This window comes from Tiliqua scincoides, chromosome 8 (genome assembly GCF_035046505.1).
Source record: "Tiliqua scincoides isolate rTilSci1 chromosome 8, rTilSci1.hap2, whole genome shotgun sequence".
In the NCBI taxonomy this organism is placed as follows: Eukaryota; Metazoa; Chordata; class Lepidosauria; order Squamata; family Scincidae; genus Tiliqua; species Tiliqua scincoides.
Genome location: NC_089828.1, coordinates 23028262 through 23041148, shown reverse-complemented (window position 1 = coordinate 23041148; position 12887 = coordinate 23028262). Strand labels below are relative to the sequence as shown.

Genomic DNA, 12887 nt, shown 5'->3' with positions numbered 1-12887 from the left:
ACACGTTTGCAGATTTTCTTGCTTTGCATAAATGTGCAGAGTTGACATGCTCAAAAAACCCACCCAAAAGAGTCAGAGGCTTTGCACAATCATTGTTTGTTCATTATTTGAACAACCACCATCAGCATGGCAAGATGGCAAGGTATAAGCAAGGAAAGGAGAATAAGGGCATGAAGGCAGGTACAAGAGCATGATTGAAACAGTCACATGTACGCTGCATCTGCGAGAAGAGAGACCAGTGGAGCAGTTTCACGTTGAGCATCTGGAAGCCATTTATCATGTACTGGAACAGCTTACCCAAGGAATGTAGAACTCAAGGCCTTGTGTGGATTGTGTCTTGACTGGCTGCATCATTCGGTCATTGACTATGTCTCTTGCATTTTAGAATAGACGGATGGATACATAAATAAAGACAAGAAGGAATGAATGGTTGATTGTCACACAGGGCATGCAAGCTCCAGTCTCTTAGTGCTAGAATCTCAGGTGGCCACTTTCCCTGCATCATGTGATGTATCTTCTCGACCAGCAGTCTCCAAACTGGAGACCGCTACATCCCGGAAAAACCCTCCCTGTCCTGGCCAGTGCTTACCTTTCTGCCGGTGTCGCATCTTATTGCACTCCATTGCTGCACAGGGACACTCTAGGCAGTTGTTTCTACTGCCTAGTGTCCCAGCAGGCTGGGCAACAGGAAGTCCAGGCAGATGTGACTGCCCAGAATGTCCCTGTACAGCCACGGAGTGCAGAATGCTAAGTGCCGCTCATGGGAGGGGAGGGATTAGGAAGGGTGCCGTATCCGACCCACGGGCCAGATTTTGGAGAGCCGCGCTCTTGACTGTGAAATCTAGAAACTTGCTTTAACATTAAAGAGAAGCAAACAGCTTTCTCCAGGAAAGATGGTGGTACCCAGGAGATGCGGTTGGAGGGGCCACTGAGGCCATCCCATGGCGTCCATTTACTTTACAGTTTGGGGACCACTGGTTGGCAACCTTCAGTCTCGAAAGACTATGGTATAAGCCTACAGCACCCGGTATTCCCAGGCGGTCTCCCATCCAAGTACTAACCAGGCCTGACCCTGCTTAGCTTCTGAGATCTAACCACTGCATCAGGCTATTCTGTTGTTGGATTTTCACTTATTGCTGCTTTTGCTGTTTGCTGTTCTTATTGTTTCTTTCATTGGTTTCATACCTATATTGTTAGTCGCTTTGCTATGATCGCTACCCCAGACACCCTACATTCAGAATCGAGTGGCAGGGGAAAAAGTGATGCTCAATGGCAGGTCACCTGCTTTTTCATGCAATTGGTCTCAGGTTCTATCTCCAGCAGAGGGATCGCTAGGGAGTGCAGAGAGTGTGGGCCACATGCACAGGGGGTGACACCATTACGGAACCATTTTTTTAAAAATCTTGTTGTTTTTGAATAATACCATCATGTTATATATTATTCGATGCGTAATTTCATGCAGAATGCAATGGAACAAACCATGTTGAAATACCTCTATTCTATCAAAAGATAGAGCCAAAAAACCAGCAGGGGCAAGGTGAAGGTGCATCACCATGCCCGCTGGCCAGGGCGTTGTCTCACCCAGTGCATGGGAGGAGGTCCATCATGGGGGCTGGTAAGCTAGCCTCTTGCACCTGGTGATGCAATCCCTAGTGACACCACTGATCCCCAGTATAAGCTTGACATGGCAAAAATTCTTACCTGAATCATCAGAGAGCCAGTTCCACTTAGTGCAGGCAATGGCAAGGTAGATGGAACGATGCTTCAGTATTCAGATGTGGGTGCTTCACCTTCAGATACTCAAGATACAGTACACGACTGGAAAAGTTTGTGTTCAGTCAAGCAGCCTGTTTGTCTTATGAGTTTAATAGCAATCTCCGCAATCTTGTTTGAATTTGCCAGATTCCCGCGTGTGTCCAACGCTTGCACAGATCTGGTGTCAGCAAGAGTACCATATATTTTCAGCCAATCAAAGGCTGGACGGGCTGCCAAAATACTCTTTTTGGAAAAGATCAGCCAAAAAAAACTAGCTAATATTTGAGAATAAACAGAGCTTGAAAAGGGCCCCAAGACATCCGTGTAATTAATCCCAGATAGAGAAGATTTTTCTCACACAAATTCCTCAATATCTGCTAAAACCCAGAGATAATGATGAACTCACACAACTTGCCAGGACTATCGATATTGGGGCTGCACAACACCTGCACTGAACTCAAAATCTGAGTGTAGGAAAAATGATGCAGATGTGTGGGCTGATTTTGTCTGGCAGTTGTTTTTTTTAATCAATCCCAACTTCTCCAAAGATTTGTAGCTTTGGGGCCAGGACTGGGGTTTGAGTTAGGGAGACTGGTGTTTTCTGGACAGAACATTACCAGTGCACCCCCCAATAAGCACGGGAAACAGAGGCTTGGGTTAAACCAGCCACTTCATTGAAAACTGCAACAGGCAAACCTAACTCCAAACCCTAAGTGTGTGGGCCACTGCGTCAGATAACAGTTTGGTTCCCCCAAGTAATCAATGGCCATTGCCAACTTGACTCCATGCTACTCTCCATCAGAGACAGAGAGAGCTTATCAGGTCAACCCCAAAGGGTTGAGGCAGCTGGATTGCACTGCTTTCCATGTACAGTACAATACATTCCTGAGGAAGGAAGGAAGGAAGGAAGGAAGGAAGGAAGGAAGGAAGGAAGGAGTATACGGCTCCCATGAAGGGCAACCAGCTAATCGCAGACGGAACAGAGGGAGAGAGGATGCGGCTTGCCCAATAGAGCTGAACGGAGAGCAGAAAGTATGCTTCCCCACAGCAGGTAGCCTGCCCCATTCCCAGAGTGGCCCAACCAAGCTTTTCTCATCTCTACCAAGCATGCAGGAGGGGGGAAGGGCAAAGAGCTGTGACGTGTGATCACGCACCACAGACAATCTGGAAATCCAGTTCCCTTTGGAGGGCTCAGGTTGGGCCAAGTCTTGTTCACTGTGGGTCGGGGGACCTGTGTTGACCCAGATGCATGGATCAGAATCCATTGATACGGAGGCCCCGCTTCTATAAAACTATCAGTAAGTATAAAACCAGAAATAATTAAAACAACCATATTCTGACAGCAACTGTTATCCTGCACATGCCCGATCTCGTCTGATCTTGGAAGCTAAGCAGGGCCAGGCCTGGTTAGTACTTGGATGGGAGACCGCCTGGGAATACTGGGTGCTGTAGTTTTATACCATAGTCTTTCGAGACTGAAGGTTGCCAACCATATGTACACAGCAGGAAGGGAACAAATTAATGAAAAACCAGCCTAAACAAAGTGTTTACCCCCCTCTGAAACAAAAGCCAAGAAGGAACAGTTATTAAGTCTAGTGAGTTAAGAGTTAAACTGTACTTAACTCCTACTGCCTGAATGCACACACTCCCTTTCATTGGGTTCTATATGCGCTGTGTTTGTTTGTTCTGCAGTAGCTGGTCCTCCACAGATTTAAAAGCCAGGGGAAGGATTGTCCATGGGTTAATGATATACTAGAAAAACAAATGTTTCCTCCAAACGGTTCTCAATAGTTCACCCAATAGACCTCGGCAGCTGCAGGGTACAAAATGACATGCTGTGCACTGTGTGTGGTGCCTTAAGCGATCATGCGCAACTATTTACATGCATGTGTACTGGACACAAGATGTTCTACCTGCGGGTTTAGACTTCTACAGGCTCTGGAGAGGGAACGGAACCCTGATGGTTGACAACTCTCAGAAGTTCACCCTAACAGTTTTTTCAGAGGGCATCCTCCAAAAACAATGTTAAATAAATAGGGAAGAAAAATGTGGAGAAATTAGGGAAGATGATTTTTCCCGGCGGGGGTGGGGGGGTGGTTACATCCTCATTGATATTTAAGAACTTGCCTCTAAACCAGAACAAAAACAGAGAACTGATAATACTGATGAACCTGAACTGGACTTGCACTCAAAACTTTAATGGCTTGACTCCCTGCTTAAATTGTTACAAAGAACACAATCTGAGAGTTCATAAATGCGGTGCTGTTAGCAGAAGGTCTTCTGCTTGGTCACCACCTACCTAACCTCGGAAGGACAGAGCACTTGGAAAAGAGTCTCCTGGAGAAGAGCACTTGGAGAAGATCAGAGTGCCGTGCCCAAGCAGGTTCATATAGGAGTCGTTCAGGAAATAATAAAGTTGCGGTCTTCATTTGTCCTGATCTGTGGCATAGCTACAGGGGGGCGGAGCAGGGAGCCTCAGTGTGGCGGGCAGGCGGCCCCTCCCTTTGGAGCCATGTGGCTCTGTTTTGCTCCCCCCGCCAGGAATGGTTCTGAAGTTAGGGGCCACTTGCCCGCCATGCTGAGGCTTCCCTGCCAGACTGAGTGCTCCACCCCCTCCAGCTATGCCACTGTTCCTGATCCCATTGATTCTGTTGGTCCCTGGGGGAAGGGGTGGGGGACAGATAAGGCAGATCAGTCTTACCTTTAAGCAGCTCAGAAAACAAAATTACCTATCTTGTTACGGTAAAAAAAAAAGTCCCTGTGAAACTGAGTACAGTCACAGACTTGACTCTAGATGCGTAGACATCTAACAGATGTTTAAGGCATTGTATAGAAGGTCCCGTCTAGCCTTGTAAATCTACCTCTTCAGGCCATTTCAAAAGCAACTTGTGTGGGCAACCTGGGAGGAAAGCCTCACGTTTTAAGGGGCCATTCTGGTTTTTGTACACTTGCAAAGCTGTAAATAATTTGGAACACTCTATATCCCTTGCAGAGATTTACCTGGGTTATTAGGGGACGCAGTGCAGATGTTTCTGAGAAAAGCTGCCCCAGCTGAGTAGATGTTGAGTCAATTTAAGATTTCAGTGTGTGTGTGAGCCTCACACTCATGGGAGACCTCTGACAAGAATGTGTTGGGACTTGATTTCCTGTGAGTAATTTGCCTGTTATGTTAGGTTGTAATCTACATATGTTTAACTTACAAATACCTTCTAGTTCCTCCTCCTTCTCCTTGGTAACATATCTTTATTTGTTTCTTTTGCTGGAGGAAAATCTGCATACTCTATGCAGTGTTTCTCAGACTGTGGGTGGGGACACACTAGGTGGGTTGTGAGCCAATTTCAGGTGGGTCCCCATTCATTTCGATATTTTATTTTTGATATAGTAGATGCGATGCTACCACGGGATGTGACTGTATTTGGGGATATGTTACAGATCTGTACTTTTAACAGGCTGCTATTGTGTGTATGCTTTTAAAAATGGGCACAATCCTAACCCACTTTCCAGCACTGGCATAGCTGTGCCAGTGGGATGTCTGCTGCATTCTGCAGTTGGGTGGCATTCACGGAGGCCTCCTCAAAATAAGGGAATGTTTGTTTCCTTACCTAGTAGCTGCATTGCCCTTATGCCTGTGCAGGAAAATGGGTTAGGATTGCACCCAATGATGGTAAATGGGGCTTACTCCTGGGTAAGTGTGGGTAGGATTACAGCCTAGGATTGTTAAAAATTTTCCTGCTTGATGATGTCACTTCCGGTGGGTTCTGACAGAGTTTCATTCTAAAAAGTGGGTCCTGATGCTAAAAGTTTGAAAACCACTCTACAGCAATCAAAGCAGTAATCTTTTCCACCTCTCTTTGGAGATTCCAGGGATTGAACCTGGGACCTTCTACATGCAAAGCATGTGCTCTACCACTGAGCTACCATTTTCACAAGAGCTCACAAATGTTAAGGTGGTCACCTTAAAATTCATGCTATGTAAGTAGTAATCTATTATCACTGGCTATGTAGGCACCTGTTGAAGGTCTGCCTGAGGCATTGTTACTGTGGAGGGTGTCCCTCTTCAGAGACAATACCTCATTCAAATGGTGCCTTTTACTCATATGCAGATTAATCCATCCAATCCACTAAAACTCATATAATTAGCAGCTAGGATTTCTTTGAGTGTTGGGTCCTTGAAATCTGCCCTTAAACCCCACACCCATGTATTTTTGCTGGGCAACAGACTTTTCATATGGCAATTGTTTGGAAGGACAGAGGGGAAAAATCCCACCCACTCCCTCTTGTTGATAAACCATCCAACTAGGTGGCCTGAGGTCAAGTGTTTTCCAAACTTTTGTTTTCATGTCTCCATTTCCTTTTTCTTAATTTTCCATTAATTAAGAAAAGGGTCATTTTCTTCTCCCATTTGAGTTGGAAGTGCAATTTGCACCAGACTTGTAATGGATCTGTTGTGCCTTCTTATTTCCTTGACCTGGCTGTCAGAGCTCATTGTGTCCATGCTGTATTTTACTCAAGTGCAGTAATTAATTGTACTTGGATTCCTAACTACCTGACACAAGCAGGCTGGAGGAGAGGGCAAGCAGGGGGTGCAAAATCCCTAGGGCCTGGGCTTCTAGGGGGTCTGGGCCATGACAAAACAAATTATACTGTACAAAACTTTTTTTATTTTTTCTTTTTCTTTTACGAAATGCATTTGGTTACCTCAATCTCAGCCTATCCAGGGCTGCATTTCCACTACAGCTTTAATCCAGTTTCAGTGCATTTCTGTTTTCCCAATGCATTTAGGAAAGGGAGGATGAGTCCCAGTCAGGCATCTTGTCCTGAGCCCAATGCCAGCGGCCTAGACACAAGATAGCTTACATCTGATATACTATGGCTTCTGTGCTAGCTCTGACCATAACTGCTTCTGTTGAATAAGATCCAACGAGTTTATCAATTTATCAAGCTTTTCATGCTTCTTAAAGTGTTTTGAGACAGCCTCCCTGTGGCTTTGAAAATGGAGGAGGAAGGGGTTGTCTGCCACCATTTCCTCCTCTGAGTGTCCTCCAGCAGGGGCTGTGGTCTGTCTAAACTCTCAGCCCTCTGTTGCTTGGTCTTCTTCTTGGGTTTCCCCATTGTGGTCCTGAAATAGAGCATGGCAGGTCACTCGTACTGGCTGCACATGTCCTTAGAGGTAGCAGGATTTGTTGCAATGCCACATTCTTGGCATTGTTGGCCTACAGACAGGACTGGAGTGGTGTCTCAATCATTAGTACAACCAGGTTGTTACCCCTTGCCCTACCTTTCTAGGGAAGCCCTTCTGAAAACCCATTGATTTTAGTGGGCCATACTATGTATTAAGTGTCCTCTGGATTTTCACCCATTGAAAAGATCAGAACCTGGAAGCACTGTGGATGCCCATAACCTCTTTTTTTGTGATTCCAAGATTTCTATACAAGAGGTGGCAAAGAGCTATAGATGTTGTCCAACCAATCAGTAATATAAGATCAGGATCAGTTCTCCTTAGACTCTTTCAGTTCTTTGCAGTGTGGAGAATGCCTGTGGAATTTGCTTTGTTGTTGGTTTTATTTTTAATGTTTCTTCTTGGGATGGAGGAGCCTTGGTTTTCACTTACACCAGCTGTGGAATGTTTAATCCAGTGTGTTTTGATCTTGGTTTCAGTTCAGTCGTGATTTTCAGCCAAATGCTTTATTTGGCCATTAGGTTGCAGTACCGTAGTCCTCTTGGCAGCATTAACAATCATGGGACCCTCAAATCCGATCTTTCTTCAATAAATGGATAGCTAAATGCATCCAAACTTTAAACTCTGTAGCATGTTCTTTATATAGTTGAAGTGATTTTGCAATAGAAAATCCAATTGTCAGAAAAGAGCACAGACACTCTTCCCACTATAGCTTTTTTGTGTTGGATCGGAAGAAACCTCTCCCGCAATCAGTGTATAAGGGAGCAAATGTATCCCTGTTCCCCCCGTGGGAACAAAATGCCAAAATGCTAGATCAGTGTTTCTCAAACTGTGGGTAGGGACCCACTGGGTGGGTCACGAACCAATTTCAGGTGGGTCCCCATTCATTTCAATGTTATATTTTTCATATATTAGACTTGATGCTACCAGGGGATGTGACTGCATTTAGGAAAATGTTACAGCTCTGTACTCTGAAAAAGCTACTATGTATATGCTTTGAACAATGATAGTAAATGAGACTTACTCCTGGGTAAGTGTGGGTAGGATTGTTAAAAATTTTCCTGCTTGATGATGTCACTTCTGGTCATGACATCACTTCTGATGGGTCCTGATAGATTTTCATCCTGAAAAGTGGGTCCTGGTGCTAAAAGTTTGAGAACCACTGGGCTATATGGTATCCTACACTGTAGGGTACTATAATATCTCATACTCCTTACCACAGGGTGATATGAAGGCACCTGGTTTAGATGCTTTTAAAAGGGGAAATGAAGGCAGGAGCTATAAAAGCAGAGTCAAAATGACATTAATAAATAAAAAAGGCCAGACAAAACAAACAAAATGTTTTAATCCCTGTTGGAGCACATCAAGGGAGGGGATTGCTGTCCCCTCTTCAGGGAGTAAGTTCCATAGCTATGGTGCCACCACTGAGAAGGCCTTCCTTTCAACTGCTATCCCCAACATCTGATGGGCAGCACCCAAAGGAAGGACTGCTCAGCTAACCTAAGAGGCAGGCTGGAATGTACAGAAGAGACTGACCCTCAGGTATCCTGATCTACCTAAAGGTTAACCCAGCATTTTGAGTTGGGCCCAGAAATGAACTGGCAGCCAGTGAAGTTGCCACATCTGCTCTTCAGGTCTGCACTAACGGCAGTTTCTAGGGCATCTTCAAGGAGGTAGAGCCTGTGATAGTAATCTGAGGGTACAATCCTAACCAGGTCTGCTCAGAAGCAAGTCCTATTTTGTTCAGTGTGGCTTACTCTCAAGAAAGTGTGGTTAGGATCTCAGCCTAATTGAGATGTACATAGCGTGTGCCTTTAACGTGGTGCTTTTTTAAAAAGTTTTGTTTCCTAAAGTAGGTCAAACATGCTAACTCGGAAACCAATCCCTATGCAGCAACTGTTACCCTGCACATGCCTGATCTTGTCTGATCTCAGAAGCTAAGCAGGGTCAGGCCTGGTTAGTACTTGGATGGGAGACTGTCTGGGAATACTGGGTGCTGTAGGCTTGTACCATAGTCTTTCGAGACTGAAGGTTGCCAACCAATCCCTATGCATGATATCAGAAAAAAAATTTCAGAAAATTTTGTGAAAATGTCCTATTTCAGAATTTTCCAGAAAACTAACTTCAGAGCTAGATGCAATGGATATCTTTTTTATGAGGCCCATAAAAAAAGCCCAGCCATAGTCCATGAGGCAATGGCTGACGCAATGAGAAAATAGTAAGAAGAGTAAGGGATATCCTTAGAATAACTGTAAAGGCAAAAGAAGCATGCTAAAAATTGTAATGGTTTGTTTTGAGAAGAGATGGGTTCAAAAGATAGAGCTCTGAAAACATTAGTCCTTGTGATGGTTTTTTTCTTGATAACATGAAAAGTTAACTCAAAGTGAGGTTGTCCTTTGTTTGAAGTCAAATTGGGGAGCTGGGGTGGGGAGGGGGTGGCAAGTGTCTTATAAATGGACTTTTGTTCGTCATGAGCTGCTTCACTGCTGTCAGGAAAGGGGGAGATTTTTTGGGGGGGTGGGGGGAACCTGGGATAGAAACCAGGAATCTGTCATCAGAATATAGAAGACTGGAATATGTCCAGGCAAAATAAACGTTCCAACTCAAGTCTGGGCAGGTGACAACTGAGGACCTCTTACATGCTCCTCATAACATCTCTGCTCTACCAGGTTAAAAAAAAAAATAAGGTAATGATTTTGGGTTTGTTTTTTTTTTGTTTGTTTTTTGCCCAATGAAAAGTCAATGAAGAGAGTTTGCAACATTTTAGAAGCAAACAAGCAGAGCAAAAGCAGCCTTGGGTAAGGAAGAAGGCCAACTTCTAAACTGGGTGCTGTGATGAATGCCCTGTTTTTCTCCCTATTATCTGCCTTATTTTAGACACTTCTAATGCCCCAGAAGCTCCTATGCAGGTCCAACTTTCTTTAAAAAAACTGCTGAGACATCCTTTGTCCTTTGGGTGAAATGGCATTATCAGCCAGCCATGCACTTTTGTGGATTTAGAGTCCTCCTTCGTATCTGAAGTAGTGAACCCTCCATTGGAGTTGACTGAGTGGGAAGCTAAACCTGTCCATTTAGATGGAGTGGTGGGATGGAGAGGTCAGGTGGGTTCCACTCCTCCGGTCTGGTAGGACATCATCAAACCAAGATTACTTAAGATCAAGCACAAAGATGCCTGTGTGTGTTTTTGTTGGTCTACTATAATATCCAATGTCGGTTCATAGAAGGCACATCCATTTACTCGACAATAGATGTAGAGAGCAGGACAATGTAAGTAGCTTAGCTATAGGGACTGTAATCCTAGCTAGACATGTCAGGGAATTATTTATTTTGCTTTGTTTTCTTTGTTTTCTTTTCACTCCAAGCCAGCTTGCAAAATTCACTAGGAGCTTTTTGGGGAGTCTGTATGCCTTGCTCTCAAGTAGCATCTCGGTTTCTGTTTAGTGTATCAATCTGATCACTTTTTTTCTTCTTTTAATAAGCTTTTTATAATAAGCTAGTTATCTTTCAACTCTTGCCTATCCAGTCCACATTCACAGATAATTCAGTGGGTTGTCACATCTGATTGCTTTAACAGATGCTACTGTGGTTTTGATTTTGAATAAGAATCCCTGGGGTTTTGTGCTGTCTTGGGAGGGGGGTTTCCCCAATGGCCCCCCTTTCCCTGGCCTCTCTACTCTGGGATGGTGGAGCAGTTAGAATCCAACAGTTCCCTCCTTCAGCTGCTGACTGACTTTCCATTCTTTTGGTCCCTACCTGCAGTGGTTCAGCCCAGACACGAATATTCTACCTCACGCATGCTTAGTCATCAGCTCAAGTGGGAATATCATCTAACCTAGAGCTGCCTTGAGGGTTCTTTAAACTGGATGGAAAGGCAGAAGATTGAGCTAAAGAAATGATTGCGTATGCACTAATCACATCCAGGTTAGAATACTGCAATATGCTGTACATGGGGTTCTCCATGAAGACAGTTTGAACACTTCCGTTGATCCCAATGGCAGCTGATAGATTGTTAGCAAGGGTACCAGTGACATCACAAATTATCCCAATGTTGTTCTAGTTCCATTGCTCACCAGCATGTTTCTGGATACACTTCAAAATGGTGGTGTTGAATGACAAAGCTCTTGAAGGGCCTGGGAGCAGATTACACAGGCCTAAAAAATTGAGGGTCAGAAAAGTTTTTCCCAAACTTTATGGTGGTTTGATATGAATTTGGGGTGCCGATTCCAAAAATGGCATCTGTTTTGCCCCATCACATCTAGTTTTGGAGATATAGTATAGCCTCATTAGTGAATGGTTCAAGCAGCTTCCTCATTCACTAAAGAGGCTATGCTGTGTCTCCAAAACTAGACGTGATAGGGCAAAGGTTGGCAACCTTCAGCCTCGAAAGACTATGGTACAAGCCTACAGCACCCGGTATTCCCAGGCGGTCTCCCATCCAAGTACTAACCAGGCCTGACCCTGCTTAGCTTCCGAGATCAGACGAGATTGGGCATGTGCAGGGTAATAGGGCAAAACGGATGCCATTTTTGGAATTGGCACCCCAAATATACCTAGGAATTGGTGTAACGTTTAAGGAAGCGAAATGTGTGTTGGCCTGTGTTATCTCCAGGATTGCATTCACCCAAATGTACCTACCTGAGAATTAACATCTGCTTCACAAGTTCTACTTTCTGTCTGCAGCTAAAGTTTGTAAGGTTGGATATCAGAGCTTTCTCAGCACCACCGCCTTCCTGCAAATGTCCATCAAGTTCCCCCTTCTTGTCTACCTTCAAATGCCTACTGAAGACTCTGCTCTTCATTCAAATGTTCGGTGACAGTCTCTGATCTGTCACATAGATACATTTGTATTGTATTGCTGTGAAATATTTCAATTATTATTTTGGGTGTAATTGTTTCTAGTACAGCTTTAATGTTGATAGCTACCTTGCAAAGACAATATAGAAAGGCAAGAATATAAATGTATTCAATAAATAAGTAAGCTGGTTTGAACAAATTCTACACACACAATATCCAAGCACTGCTGTGAAAAAGTTGAAACAGCGAGACAATTTAGGAACGAAGGATTCTGTGGCCACAACTATCACATAGTGAGAGGTTCATTTCCTGGGTTTCACAGCCACATTCATCAAATCTAGACTTATAAGCCGACGTTTTTCCCTATACTCTGTAGAGTAATGATTTTCAATCTTTTGAGTCTCATGGCACACTGACAAGGTACTAAAATTGTCAAGGCACACCATCAGTTTTTTGACAATTGGCAAGGCACAACATGCTGTTGGTGGGGGGCTCACACCCCCCAATGGCTCTACTAATGAATGACCCTCCCCCAAACTCCCACGGCACACCTGCAGACCATTCATGGCACACCAGTGTGCCACAGCACATCTGACTTCTGCAAAGCCCACTCCCATCTGAGTGTCAGGACAAGACAAGAGTTTTTATAGCTAGGCTTTTCTGATCCAAAAAATCACAGCTACTCAATTTCCTAATTGACCTGGTCCTACCCTTAATCACCTTATCACTCCTGTTCCATTCACTTATTGTTCAGTTCCTTTCTTCTTAAAGGCACCTGATATTTCATCCTGCTCTCTATTGAATTTTAAAATTCTGTTTCTGATTTCTGGGATCCAAGTATGGCTGAGCCTCTATAAATACCCTTGTCTTCTCCTGACACTCAGATGGGAGTGGGCTTTGCAGAAGACAGATTGCAATTTTCCAGGCTTACGGTTCTATTGAACTTCTAACATGCATATTTGTTTCAGTTTTTTGTTTGCACTTAATGGAGCTTTAACATCCCTGCTCCTAGTTAGTTTTAGTATTTCTTAGGTGTTAGCTCAGTTTTTATTCTATTTTTAGTCCTTAGACAATGCTCTACAGCAGTGTTTCTCAACCAGTGGTATGGGTACTACCAGCAGTACTTGAGGTGGTATCTGGTGGTACTTGTGGGATCTCC

At 44.1% G+C, this 12887-nt stretch overlaps 1 protein-coding gene and 2 pseudogenes across 2 annotated transcripts in view; 2 read left to right on the top strand and 1 right to left on the bottom strand.

Moving 5' to 3' along the window:
- The window catches only part of THSD4 (thrombospondin type 1 domain containing 4), a 432381-nt gene that overhangs the window by 267759 nt on the left and 151735 nt on the right, over positions 1–12887 (top strand). The gene's annotated exons all lie outside the window — the stretch shown is intronic.
- LOC136659728 (5S ribosomal RNA) lies at positions 3094–3210 on the top strand (annotated as a pseudogene).
- LOC136659875 (5S ribosomal RNA) lies at positions 11333–11451 on the bottom strand (annotated as a pseudogene).